Source organism: Plecotus auritus (genome assembly GCF_963455305.1).
Source record: "Plecotus auritus genome assembly, chromosome: 9".
NCBI classification, from domain to species: Eukaryota; Metazoa; Chordata; class Mammalia; order Chiroptera; family Vespertilionidae; genus Plecotus; species Plecotus auritus.
The window spans coordinates 147,335,397-147,349,480 of record NC_137783.1 but is presented as its reverse complement, the minus strand read 5'-3'; the positions used below and the strand labels follow the sequence as shown (position 1 = coordinate 147,349,480).

Here is a 14,084-nt window from a genome sequence, read left to right as displayed (position 1 = left end):
CATTTTCTTGCCTCTTTGGAATGGGGAAGCGGGAAGGACCTATGTTAAATGGGGATTGTTCACTTGACTGAGCATTCCCCCCTTCCTTATTTTTTGGAGCTTAAAAACCAAATCAAACGAAAAAACGACCCCAGAAAACCCCCCAAACAGATCCTAAAGGGGGAGAAGGGGAAACTGATTACAGGGTCTCAAAAGGCCTGTTAAAATCCTGCTTCCGCTTTTTCATCCTTTCTTTGGGGGTTAGGATATTTTTTAAAATACCTATTTTTGGCGGAGTGGGCCCAGGGAAGGTGAGGTTCAGAACAGATGATGGATGCTTCTTTTGTGGGGAGGGCTGGTGCGAGGGAGCTCGGTCGGATCCCCGCCGGCCGCCAGGCGGGCTCGGAGCGCCCAGGGCGCGGCTGCGAGCCAGCGGGCGGGCCCGGGGAGGGGCTTCGCGGAGGCGCCGCGGCCGGAGCGGAGCGGGGCCGCCCGGGCTCAGCGCGCTGCGCGGCCGGGCGGGCGGTGGCGCTGCGGAGGCGGCGGAGGCCGGCGGGCGCGGAGGAGGGGCCCGAGACTGGGCGGCCGCCGGCAGCTGCCTGGTGACGACTGCCGGCAGCGCGGCGACCCGAGGAGACCGAGCGGCGGGCCCGCAGTCCTCGCCTCCCGGCTGTCTCCCTTCCCCTCCCCTCTCAGCAGGGGCGTCAGGAATGGGCCCCACCCGCCGCGGGCCCCGCACCCCGCGCCTCCCGTAGGCCCCGCAGTCGGAGGCCGCCCGGCCGGCCTCGCACCACCCGTCGCCCCAACCAACCGACCCCACCCAGATCCCTGGGAGGAAGATGAGGGAGACGGGCCCGGCGCTCAGCAGCCAGAGCAGCAGCAGCCGCGGTCGAGGGAGGGTGTTTCGCCGTTTCCTCTCAGCCGCCAGGACAAGATGGCAGCGGCCGCGGAGAGGGGCTGAGCCCGGGCTGGGTGGTGCCGCCTGCTGAAGCGCCTGGCTCCGCGTCCCCCGCACGGCCCCGCACCCACCCCGGACATGCTCAGGGCTGCGGCCGCCCGAAGAGGGGAGAGCGCAGGCCTCTAGGAAGGTAAGGGAGCGAGGCAGGGGTGGGGGACCAGCTCATTCGCGGGGCCCGGGGCCCCTCAGCGGCAACCCCGCCGGCCCGACACCCCGGAGCGGCGCGTACCCGCCGCGCGTTCTGCACCCCCATCTGCATCCCCTGCGCGCTCGTGCTGCGCGTGTCCTCCCGGCCCTCGCGAGTCCAGGCGTCTCCCTCGAGGCCGGGCCGCCCCAGGCCGGAGGCCGCCGAACGTGTGGGCCGCGCGTGGTGTCTGCGCGCCGTGGCGCAGCCTCCGGGAAGCCGCGCTGGGGCCGAGCCTCCCCTTGCCAAGGTTGCGCAACGGCTCTTCCCAGCAACCGAAGTTTTGTTTAGTCTCACGGGGTGCCTCTTCCCCCGCCGCAGCCCGAGGCCGTCACTACGGACACCTCTTTCATTAAGGGGAACAAACACAAACACGCGCACGCCCGCACGCCACTCGAGCGCCCAGCCGATGGCTGCGTCCTGGCCTTGTGGCCCAGGCAGGCACCAGCGTCGCGGAGCGGCGGGTGTGGAGGGTGTCCACTCCGGGGACGTGAGTGCGTGTGATTGTTGGGGAGGAGAAATGTGATCCGCCGCTCCGCGTCCCCTGCCGCGGCCGGAGGAAGGCGTGGCGGCCGCGCGGCGGGGCTGTTGCCGGCTTCTCGTTACGGTGGCGGCCGCCCGCTTCCCTTCGCGGCGCTGGGAGCAGTCGCGGAAGGACTGGCGGTGAGAATGTCTGTTTTCCCGTCGGGAGGGAGAAGGCTGTTTTAAAATGGTACGTGGTTCTCCGCGAAGCCTGTTGTTTCCCGGTCTTATTTCTGCTTGAGTAATTGCTCTGAAGGGTGTGTGTGTAAATTACCTTGGACCTGAGACAAAGTAGTCATAACACGTTCAGTCCTTGAACCGTGTTTTCACAACCTCTTGCTGCCCTGGTTAGAATTTATTTTTCCACCTGTCAGGTCGCTGCTTCTAATTATAAAGAGCTCCTAGTAGCAACAGTGAAGTTTTTCAGATTATCGTCCACTTTACAGGAAATCTTATGGTTAATTCTTTTGTCAACTTTGATGTCTGTCTGGTACAGGGCCGGGAAAGGAAGCTGGTAAACCAGCCCGTGCTTGTGCTTGTGTGTGTACCTTCTAGTAGTTTGGAGATCGTCTGAATTCTTTTTTAAAAATACTTTTAGGTGTTCGCTTGTTATCTGTAGCTCCTGAAGTGGAAGTACTAATCAAGCCAATTCATTTTTTTTTCAAAGTTTTAATTGCTGGGCTCTCTAATATTTTAAGAGATCCCCCCTTTGATCATATTTTTGATGAAAACTTTTGAGCAGAATCGGTGGGTTTTGTTTGTTCCCAACTAAAACCTTTTGATCCTGCATTCTCGTTTAATTTTTCAGAAGCTGGGCAAGCCTCACCATATGTTTGATAAGTCTGGATTCTGCTTATGTTTGCAAGCTCAGTGCTAATTTTATACAATGAGCCATGATAAGGTTTTGATAGGTCATGATTAAACAGTACTTAAGTAAACAAAATATGACTGATCTTTAAAAAAAACATTTTCATAGTTTTATTTGGTACCTTATGCCTTGATGTCATTTAACAATAACTGAAATGTAACCAACCAAATAAAGTTCTTTATGTTTAATTCAACAAGGCATTTCATGCAACAAGGCGTTTCATGGTATACTTATGGGTGCATTCATATATTTTTGAAAGCTTTTTATTTTTGGGATATAATGTTTAACCTGTTTGAAGATTTTTTTTTATTTTTTAAAACTTATTTTTTTTAAATTGTGTTAAGGTAGAGGTGTGTTGAAATAGTTGGGATTTTGGACATTTCATTTTTTTGTCATGGGAAAATTGACTAACAATTTTGTAAATTTTTTTCTACTCTAGGGAAAATACGTACTAAAAAAATTTTCTTAGATTAAAACCATTCTTTAAAAAGGTAAGATGAGCTTGAAATCTAGAACAGAACCAGCCATTAAATGTTTCAATTTTATATTTGGACATTGCTGACTACAGTAGCTAAACATACATATTAGGCACGCAGATCATAACATGGTGAGCCAGTCTTAGTTTATTGTCATAATACCTTTTTCAGTGAACTAGTCATTATCTTGCTTGTAAACCAGTCATTGGCTTCTAGGCATGGAGATTTAGAGTCACATAAAAGTGGATGGTTTTTGTGAGATAATTCTTCTTGTAAACATGCTTGAAAAGAAGCTTCAGATCATACTATTTTAATTTTTTGGATGTTCCGTCATGGGATGCCATAATAAGGTGCAAATTACAGAGGTAGGTTGCTGTAGCTAGTACGGCAGGGCCTATAAGTATTTGGTTAGCATGAGGAATTGAAAGCCCCCTTGCAATTTAAAATAGCAACAGTTGTCAAATGTACTTCTTTATTCAGCTTTTGTTTTTAATATTTCATACATGAGCACTGAAGGCATATGCCGGGTGTCCTCAAAAATGTTTACACACTTTAACAACTGATAGCTCAGTTTTGAAAATGAAATGTATTTTAATAAACACTGCCTTTATACTGGTAATTATTCAAAGTCTGTGTATACATTTTTTGGGGACACGCCTATATATGGAAGTATGGGGCAAATGTAAATTTCAGAATGCTGAAATACTATTTCCCACCCATTGAATGAAATACTTGTTTGCATGCTATTTTCTTTTTTAATATTTTTATTGATTTCAGGGAGGAAGGGAGAGGGAGAGAGAGAGAGAAACATCAATGATGAGAGAGAACCATTGGTCGGCTGCCTCCTGCATGCCCCCTACTGGGGATCAAGCCTGCAACCAGGCATGTGCCCTTGGCGGGAATTGAACCTGGGACCCTTCAATCTGCAGGCGGACACTCTATCCACTGAGCCAAACCAGCTAGGGCTATTATTTTTCATTTGAATGTCAGAATGACTTATTTTGGTAACTTTTGAAGTTAATTTTGGAACGTAAAGGAGTCAACTTTCTTAATATGCTATTCTCAGTCTAGCAGTTCACTAAGAGTGATGATATGGTTGGTTAGAATTGCATTATTGGTGGTTAATTCAGAGACAAAAAATGTCATTCCATTGCAACTTTACATTTGTAGATAGCAATATATAGATTTAAGGGTGTTTGATCTAAGGAACTTTGAAATTTTCCATATTTAAAATACCTCTTTAGAGTTATTCTTGCCCCAGACACAAAATAACTTGCTATGATGATTATATTGTTGCTGTTAAAAGAAATGTTCATGTAAAATTTCTGGGTTTGCAGCTGTCCTTATTTCCTAGTGTCTGAAGTTGAGATTTCTAATGTGGCATGTTTAAGTTGGAAGTTATTTCTAGACAAACTAGAACTTCGTTAAAATGGAAGAATCTACCAGTATATTGTATTGCTTTTTAAAAGTTGCCTCTCTTGCCCCACACAACTTGCTGAAAGTTTTGTCATGGGTAACCCTTCCTGTATGATACAAATGTAAGCCTAAAGAAATTATTTTAAATGTCCTACTGGTTCTGGATCCAGCTGCTTAAAAAGTATATCTTGCCTAGTACCGTTAGCACCTAGAGTTGAATAGGTTTATATATTCGGAGAAGTTTTAAATCGGGAAGTTTTTAGGATAGCCAGAGCACTTAATGTGACCAACTTAAGGAAATACAGTCCACTTCTTTTGGTTGGCTTGGTGTAATTAAGAGTGGTTTGCTGAAAAATGCCCTAGTGTTAATGTGCTAATTCTGTAGCTTGGTCATAGCTTGTTGGTTTGGACCTTATCTAAATCACAGCTAGGACCAAGCAAGAATAGAGATAGAGGATGTATGTTATATATTTTACCCACATGTTTGTCACATTAGACTTTGACCTCTTTAGCAGTTTAGGCTGCTTTCCTCAGTTGATGCTTGGGCCATATGTCACTACACAAAAGCAACATATTGCCTTGATTCTGAGGCACACCGCTGTTATGCTAAGGGACTTAGAGCCTCTGCTCTTACTATTTATGTGGAAACTAAAAGAACTGGGTGCATATTGAAAATACTGTATTTTTAGGGTGCCACTTGTGGTTTGGGATAGTTAAGTCATTTAATTGATTTTTTCTTTTATGTTTAGAAGTGAATGAAATAATCAGTACTTAAAATATTTTGTATCATTTTTATTGAAAACTTTTTTTATTGATTTGAGAGAAAGGAAGGGGAGACACACACACACATACACACACACACACAGAGAAAGAGACAGACAGACAGACATGGATTTGTTGTTCCACTTATTTATGCACTCATTGGTTGATCCTTGTATGTGCCCTGGGGATTGAACCCAAAGCGTGGTGTATTGGGTTGATGCTCTGGTAGTCTAACCAACAGCTCCCCTGCCATGACCCCCAAATCATTACTTTGGTAAGCTGTCTTTTTCCAACAGGAAGGCTTTGAAATAAAACAAACCAAAGACGGTATCTTTCACCTTAAATGTATTTTGTTACTTTGACCCAAACAATTTCTCTAATATTCTAAAATTGATAGTTGTGTGTGTTTTTTCCCTGTGGGAGCGTGAGTGAGAGGGAAGTTAGTGGGGCAGGTAAGGTAGAGGAAGCTGGGCCACAGTGCGGGGAAGAGATTGGTATGGTTATAAATCTGTTTTCACTTTAAATGTTGAAGTTGCTAGCAACCAAAGTTCATTTAGTTATAGTCAATTAAGGATTGTGGTAGCTTGGGGAAAAGATTAAGAATATACTGTGACACCCTGGCCAGGTGGCTCAGCTGGCTGGCGCGTCCTCCAGGACACCGCGAAGGTGGCAGATTCGATTCCTGGTTGGGGTGAGAATAGGAGGCTACCGAACCATGTTTCTCTCTCAGATGGACCCCCCCCCCTTTTCTCTCCACCCTCACCCCCCAATTCCTTTATCTTTAAAATCACTTAAAAACAAAACAGAACAAAACCATATCCTCGGGTGAGGCTTAAAAAAAATGAAGAAAAAAAAAAATGCCATGACACCTGCTAAGTGATCAGTCTTGTGAAATAGTATCTGTTTATCATCCTCGACCAGTTTTTTGTTTTTTTAAATCCTGCCCCCTTCCACTTTGTGTCTTTTGTTTTTCAATCTAAAAGACTTTTTTGCTTAATGTAGAATTTCGGGAATATAAGCTTTCTATCCAATTAAAGAAAAACCTTATGTTCTAGGCCTGACTTGGGTGACGGGCATAGAACATATTATTCCTATTAAAATGGCTTTGATTTATAGGAATACTTTTTTTGGTCTTTGGAGATTCTTAATAATAAAATTAAGATGCACCTCATAGCCCTAGCTGGTTTTGCTCAGTGGTTAGAGCATCGGCCTTTGAACTGAAAGGTCCCAGGTTCAATTCTGGTCAAGGGCACATGCCTGGGTTGTGGGCTTGATCCCCAGTGGGGGGGGGACTTGCAGGAGGCAGCCGATCCATGATTTTCTCTCATCATGGATGTTTCTATCTCTCTCTCCCTCTTCCTTCCTCTCTGAAATCAATAAAAATATATTTAAAAAAAAAGATGCACAGCCGAAACCGGTTTGGCTCAGTGGATAGAGCGTCGGCCTGTGGACTGAAGGGTCCTGGGTTCGATTCCGGTCAAGGGCATGTACCTTGGTTGTAGGCACATCCCCAGTGGCAGGTGTGCAGGAGGCAGCTGATCGATGTTTCTCTCTCATCGATGTTTCTAGCTCTCTATTCCTCTCCCTTCCTCTCTGTGAAATATCAATAAAATATATTTTTAAAAAAAGATGCACATCATATATGAATCTAGGTTTTTCAAACTGAATTAAAACCCTGACCTCTCTGATATCAGTGACACAGTCAGTTTTTACCTTTTGAGATAAATATTTCTTCTTTTAAAGATACGTTTCCCGATACATGTTTTATGTTGTGTTTTCTTTGCTTTTTTGTTATTTTTTTTTTTTAAACAAAAAGATTACACCTAAAAGAAGTGGAGGTTTAGAGAATAATAATAAAAGAAAATGAAGTACTTTGGTCATTTGAGCTGTACTTTTTCCTTAAGGTAAGGACCTAAATTGTGAAAGATGGATCCTTTAGTTATAACTCTCGGTTACCTTGAAAATAAAGGATGAAAAAAATAAAGGATGGCAGGGATGGTCAGATACATTTTTTGGGGGGCATAATTGTTAATGCTGAAGCATCTTTTCTAATATGAAAAAATTATGATAGATATTGAAATAATCACATGAACACAATATGAGTCACTCTCTCCCCTCTTTAAAACTTTTTAGCCATTTATTATAAATTATAGTTGATTACAGATGGCTTACCAAGAAAATTGTCTTTAAGCTCTGATAAATAATGTGAAACTTGGCTGTATATGACTAGCCAATTATTACAGTTTAGAAATCTTTCAAAAGTATTTGACTTACTAAAAAACATTTATATTAACTTCAACTTCTTCAACTTCTCCCTACTTAGTTTCATATTACCCATAAATTGAAAACTACAGTTTTTAAAAAATAAAATAGCAAACTTGCTTAGAAAATGTTTCTTACCCTATAAAGCAGTTATTTAAAGGCCTGAAAATTATTTGCATGTATTTTGGCTGTGTTATCTGTTTAATAATACAACGAGAATCTTGTAGGTTGGGTAAACTATACGACTTCAGATATATAATGCTACAGTCTTAAATAGTTAATAAGTTAGATAAAGTGATAACATATTGAAATTTGAACCTGACTTTCTAGAGACATTTCTTCTAACGTATAATTTAAATTAATGCTTCTGAGGACTTAAATATGTAATAGGTTACAATTCCTATATTAAATAGAGTATAGTGACAAATGGAAAATTACAGGTTATGACGCCATGCTTCACTACATTCTCAAAACAAAACAAAAACATATTTTGGTCTAACTTACAATCAGTTTCAGTGGAGAAGGCACAAGTATCCCTGCAGTATATTGTAGTTTCGTATTGTTTATTTTATTTATAATAGTTACCCAAGGGTATGTTTTTATTGAATTTAGAGAGAGAGGAAGGAAAAGGGAGAGAGAGAGAAACATGGATCGGTTCCCTCCCATAAATGCCTATACTGGGGATCAAACCCTGCGACCTGGGTATGTTCCCTGACCTGGAATCGAACCCTTTACCCCACAACGCTCCTACCAATTGAGCTATACCGACCAGGACTATAGTTTATATATATTTTAGTTAATTAAGAGTAGTATTGGGTTAAAAATATTAGATTTTTAACCTGTTGAGCATACTTTAAATATTTCATTATAGCTGGATCACCGACTGACCACAAATGAAAAAAAATTTAATGTCGGGCTGAAAAATTATAAAATATTTGTATGAAAACTATTTTATCTAGCACTCTTTGAATGTCACTAAGTGCAAAGTTCTGTGCTGTGAATGAAGAGAGTTAAGGCACAAGCCCTGCTTTGAGCAAGTAGTAGGTGATGTTCGCTAAGTACTGGAGATTGTCTTTTATATCTGTATGTGTGCATGAGTTGGAAAATGCTGCCTGAGGAAAATAATGATTTAAATACTAGTATAGCACAATCAAATTTCTTAAGATTTCATTTCATTTTGTTAAATATAAGATATTTAAGTTACCAGGAATAGTTCCGTTTCTTAATGTTGTGTGTCACCACCCTTACCACAAAACCAAACCAAACCAAACCAAACCAAAACAAAGAAACATTTAAAAATTCTATGAATTTTATTTTGATGATAATAAAATTATAACCAGTTTAAAAGGTTATAAAGACATGCTGTATATTAATTTAAATCAAGGGGAAGAGCACCCTGGCTAGGTAGCTCAGTTGATTAGAGTGTTATTCTCATACTCCAAGGTTGCAGGTTCGAAACCTGGTCAAGGCACATACAGGACTCAACCAATAAATGTATAAATAAGTGGAACAACAAGTTGATGTTTCTCTCTCTCTCTCTCTCCCCCTCTCCCCCCTCTCTCCCCCTCTCTCCCTTCCCCCTTTTCCTCCCTCTCTCCCCATCCTCTCTCTCCCTATTTCTTTCTCTCCCTCCCTCCTTCCCTTCCTCTCTCTCTCTCAAAATCAATAAATAAAAATTTAAATAAATCGAGGAGAAGGTCATATTTCTCATGTATAGTTAATAATTCAGTTCTTTTCCTTTTGGGCATAATTCTTGCATTGCCTGAGAAAATTCTAATAGGTTTGCCTTTCTAAAATTATATTATTACCTTTCTTCTAAATTTGGCATGCAGCGCTTTTCAAACCTCATTCCTGTGCCGACCTGTGGAAAGAAAATAGGAGGGGAAAAATAGGGTATAGATAGAATTCAATTTTAAGGTACTTTTAAGAATATTGAAAGTACTAGCTGTAACTTATTTGAAAGCACTAAACAGAAGGGATATTGTTTGTATATTTAATTTATGAAATCAAAAGTACAATTAACTTGGGGTTCTTAAAGCAGAATCATGCAAAGGACAAGTATTGTATTTCGTTCCTTTTATAATTCTATATGATATATATTCTTAAATGAAATTTGACAATTTGGTAATATTTTAATATTTTATACATGTATATTTAAAATGGAATTCTGTATCAAAACTTACTTAGGGTGTTAAGGACTGTAACACAATTGGGGTACCAATAGCTTTTGAGTACAAAAATAGTTGAAATGTTTGCCTTGTAAAATGCCCTAAGCTTAGCATGGCATTTCTGAAAGTATTTTTTATGGTTACTCTGTAATTTGCACAATCTCTTTAAAGTATCTCACATTTAAGCATGTAAAATTGTTTCCCTTTACTCTGATTTGAAGAAAATGAAATACCTCAATTTATAACCTATTAGAAGATAACAATATTACATTTTAGGAAAAGGTTACATTTAAAAATGTAAAATAGTATCTGAACTGTTTCTTCAGGTCAAAAACCATGTCTTAAAAGATTTCTATATCCCTAAAGTGCCTAATAGAATTGGAGAATCAAATATATTATTACTAGAGGCCTGGTGCACGAAATTCGTGAACTGGAGGGGGAGGGTCCCCTCAGCCCAGCCTGCCCCCTCTCACAGTCTGGGAGCCCTCAGGGGATGTCCTACTGACACCTTAGGCCCGCTCCCCTAAGCCGCAGTCTGGCCTCCCTCTGTGGGAGGCGACCGGGCTGATCAGGGGAAGGCGCCACCCCCATTACCCCGCTGCTGCTGTCACTGCTGGCCACTGCAGCTGCCAAGGTGTTTTCATCAACACGGACTCCAGTCCCTTCACCATGAAAAAATGACAACTTTCTTTAGGCATTTTCAAGATGTCTCTTTCATAGGATATGACATTTCTTTCTTTTTTATCCTCACCTGAGAATATTTTTCCATTGATTTTTAGAGAGTGTGGAAGAGAGAGGGAAAGATAGAAACATCAATGTGAGAGGGACACTTCAATTGGTTGCTTCCTGCATGAGCCTTAACCTGGGCCCCGGCCAGGGAGGAGCCTGCAACCTAGGTAAATGCCCTTGATCAGAATCAAACCCGGACCCTGTGGTCTGCAAACCGAGGCTCTATCTGCAGCCAAACTGGCTAGGGCAGGATATGACATTTCTTGGCCCCTCCAGCAGCAGACCCTCATTTTTTCCTCCAGGAGTGTGGTGGAAAAACCCTAGATCTCCTTATTGGATTCTTATTACCCAAGTTACCAAGAACACTGCGAGTGGTGTATCAGGAGCTTAGCCAATGAACAGTTAGAATAAGGTGTTTGCTCTGCAGCTCACGCGCAGAGGCGGGACTGCTGGCGCGCCGCAGCTGGCAGGCCCCCCTGTCTGCCTCCCGCTCCGGGTCTGCTCAGGCCGGCGCTGGCAGGCCCCCCTGTCTGCCTCCCGCTCCGGGTCTGCTCAGGCCGGCGCTGGCAGGCCCCCCTGTCTGCCTCCTGCTCCGGGCCTGCTCAAGCCGCCATGGCATCCATGGCTTGCCTCACCTCCCATGCAGTCCCCTCCCACCCACCTGCGCATGCAGCCTCCTCCTGAGCGGTCGTGACATTACATCATCCCGGATGATTTGCATATTACCTCTTTATATATATAGATTAAAAAAATAACCAAATGCAGGCATGCTACATTCTACCTATGTCCCTTATTCCATGTAGAAAATCTTTACCAAGTAGTTTGACAGGTACCTGACCAGGTACTTGTGAATGTGTCATATACACATTTGACTTCTCAAAACCCACTCTACTCCTCACCGCTTTTACTTGTAGCAGATGAGTCTGTTTCCCTCATACAGGTCAGTAGGTATGAACTTCCAGCAGATTTCCAACCCTCTACCTCTGAAGGTAACTTCTACCAGTATACATTGTGTTTTCACTATTTTCCAGGAAAGCAACATCCCTTTCCCTCCGAGATTACCCCCTAGTCTCTGTTGTGGATTTCATACTGAATTGTGTTTTCAGCATCTTTTTTTTTTTTTTTTTAATATATTTTATTGATTTTTTACAGAGAGGAAGGGAGAGGGATAGAGAGACAGAAACATTGATGAGAAAGAAGCATCAATCAGCTGCCTCCTGCACACCTCCTACTGGGGATGTGCCCGCAACCAAGGTACATGCCCTTGACCGGAATCGAACCCGGGACCCTTCAGTCCCCAGGCCGACGCTGTATCCACTGAGCCAAACCGTCTAGGGCTGTTTTCAGCATCTTGAAAGTCTCCAGTAACCTCAAGTTATTCCCCCCTTTTTATTTCTTGGTCTTTTTTTTTTTTCTTCAGCCTTTTAAAAGGGTATCTGAGATTTTAAGTGGCCATCTTTTAATTGGGCCTCCTTAAGTCTCTGGATTTATTTTCTCTTTTCTGTTTCTTCCAAACTTATTAAATGTGTACTATAGCCCCTATCTAAATTTCTATTTACTTCTCAGCCCTTGGCAGTATTTTCCTGTTCATTCATAGCTTATGTACCGTATTTCTCCAGATGATTGCATAATCTCTACTATACCCTATTCAAGTCTGAGCTTTCAGCTCATCTTTTGAACTATGATCTCATTATTTCTCCCCAATGGTAGCTCAAACTGAATTGACTACCTTATTTCCAAATTGGTTTCTTTTTCTGTATTTCCTCTTTTGTGTCCTCACTCATTTCTCTCTTTTTTAAGAAAATTACTTATTGATTTCAGAGAGAAAGAGAAAGAAACACTGATTTGTTGTTCCACTTATTTATGCATTCATTGGTTGATTCTTATATGTGCTCTAACCAGGAATCAAATCTGGTGTATTGGGATGACGCTGTAACCAACTGAGCTACCCAGCCAGGGCCTCACTCACTTTTATTGTTGTTTATGTTGGAGAGAGGGAAATGGGAAGAGAGAGAGAGAGAGAGAGAAAGAGAGAGGGGGGGGGGAGACATCAATGTGAGAGAGAAACATTGATTGGACATTAGAGCAAATTATTAATCTAGGGTTGGACTTCCCCTGTTGATTTGAGTTGTTTCAAGTGGTAGATGAGGCCCTTGCCAGGTTGCTCAGTTGGTTGGAGCGTCCTCCTTTACAACAAAAGGCGGGTTCTGTACCGGCGGGTTCCGTACCGGCTCCAGCATATACTTAGGTTTCGGGGTTGTGTCCCTGGTCAGGGTGCCTGCAAGAGGCAGCTGATGGATGTTTCTCTCTAAAAGAATCAATAAAAACATATCCTTCTTTAAGGATTAAAAGGGGGGAAAAAGTAGATTGGTTTAGGAAATGTTCTGGTAAGGATTATTTGACCTTTGCTTTCTTCATCTTTAATGTTTCATACTTACCTTTACATGGATTTTTAAAGTAAATAAAAATTTCCTGGTGTGTTTTGAGAGAGTGGAAGAGCGGAGGCAAGGGGGAGAGAGAGAAACATCCACCTGAGAGAGACACATGGATTGATTGGTTTCCTTGGCCCCACCTCCACCCGGACTGGGGCCAGGGATCAAACCCACAACCCAGGTATGTGCCCTTGACCTGTGACCCTTTGGTCTGAAGGCCCATGCTCTAATCAGTGAGGCAGACCAACCAAGGCTTGTGGTGGTTTGGGGGACATATTTCCTATAAAGTAGAAAGTAAATTATTTGGCTTTCTGTTAAGGGAGTTGTCATAACCCAAAGTTATAAAACTTATTATTATTTTTTTCTGGCTTTATCATAGCATCCTATTTTATTGGAAATATCTGCAAAGCAGTCATTCCCCACCCCCACTGGTAGACATTGGTATTGTATGATGAATTGAAATAAAATGTTCTTTTGTGCTTAAGTTTTATAAACTAGATTTGAATTGTTAAGCTTAAAGTTTACTTCAAAGAAGAGAGTGTTTTGGGTGAACTTTTTATTTTTAGTCAGTATTTCCATTTCTGAGTTTTGATATTATATGGCTTGAAAAATTCTAGGGAATTATATGCTGTAGTAAGAATAGTCCTTGAATACCATTTTTAATTAACTCCTTCTAGCCTTTCTTAAATAAAGATTTATATTGGCAGGGTAGTTTCTAGCAGCTTTGAAATACCCAACAGGTTATTTTCTGTTCCAAAAGCTAGAATTTTTTGCTAAGTCAGATGAAGCTTGTTATTTAACATGCTGATTTTGTGTTATAGTCAACACATTCCCGAGATGCTTTGTTCACAATGCTGATGGAAAATACCCAAGACTTTAGTGTTTTCAAATAAATGTTTTGTGGGCATCTCAGACAGCAGGTTTATTTTATGAAGTTTTGCAGCATGTGGTGGTTTATTTATGTGAAAATATTTCTTATGTGAAATGTATTAGTGTATCTAATTTTCTGGATAGAATACTGGTAAAAACAACCTGTTAATGATATAGGTATTTAAAATACTGAGATTTAAACAGCCAGTGAAGAGTCATTTACTATTCACACTAAAAGCATTTTTTTTGTATATCCCATCTTTTATTCTAAGAAGACATGTTATTTTGTCTTTTATAAATATGCTCTTAAATTACAAAGAAATTTAGAAATAAAAGTTTGACTAGAAACTCCTTTGTATTATCTGAATATTGCTAGTTATGTAGTTCCATTTTCTAATTCCTATTGTAGAGCCCTGCATAGAATAGTACTGGGGTTTTCTATCCTTTCAAAATGAAAA

The 14,084-nt window shown here is 41.8% G+C and overlaps 1 protein-coding gene across 5 annotated transcripts in view; it reads left to right on the top strand.

Annotated features, from left to right (window-relative positions):
• Positions 1 to 509: 509 nt before the first annotated feature.
• Positions 510 to 14,084, top strand: part of HIPK3 (homeodomain interacting protein kinase 3) — a 71,588-nt gene continuing 58,013 nt past the window's right edge. For 2 of the 5 annotated variants that reach the window (XM_080641727.1, XM_080641725.1), the window contains exon 1: positions 541 to 1,067. The gene's annotated coding sequence lies outside the window, so the exon portion shown is untranslated. Of the gene's footprint in view, positions 1,068 to 1,454; positions 1,834 to 14,084 lie in introns of those variants that run through there. The other 3 variants (XM_080641729.1, XM_080641728.1, XM_080641726.1) reach the window with 3 other exon arrangements.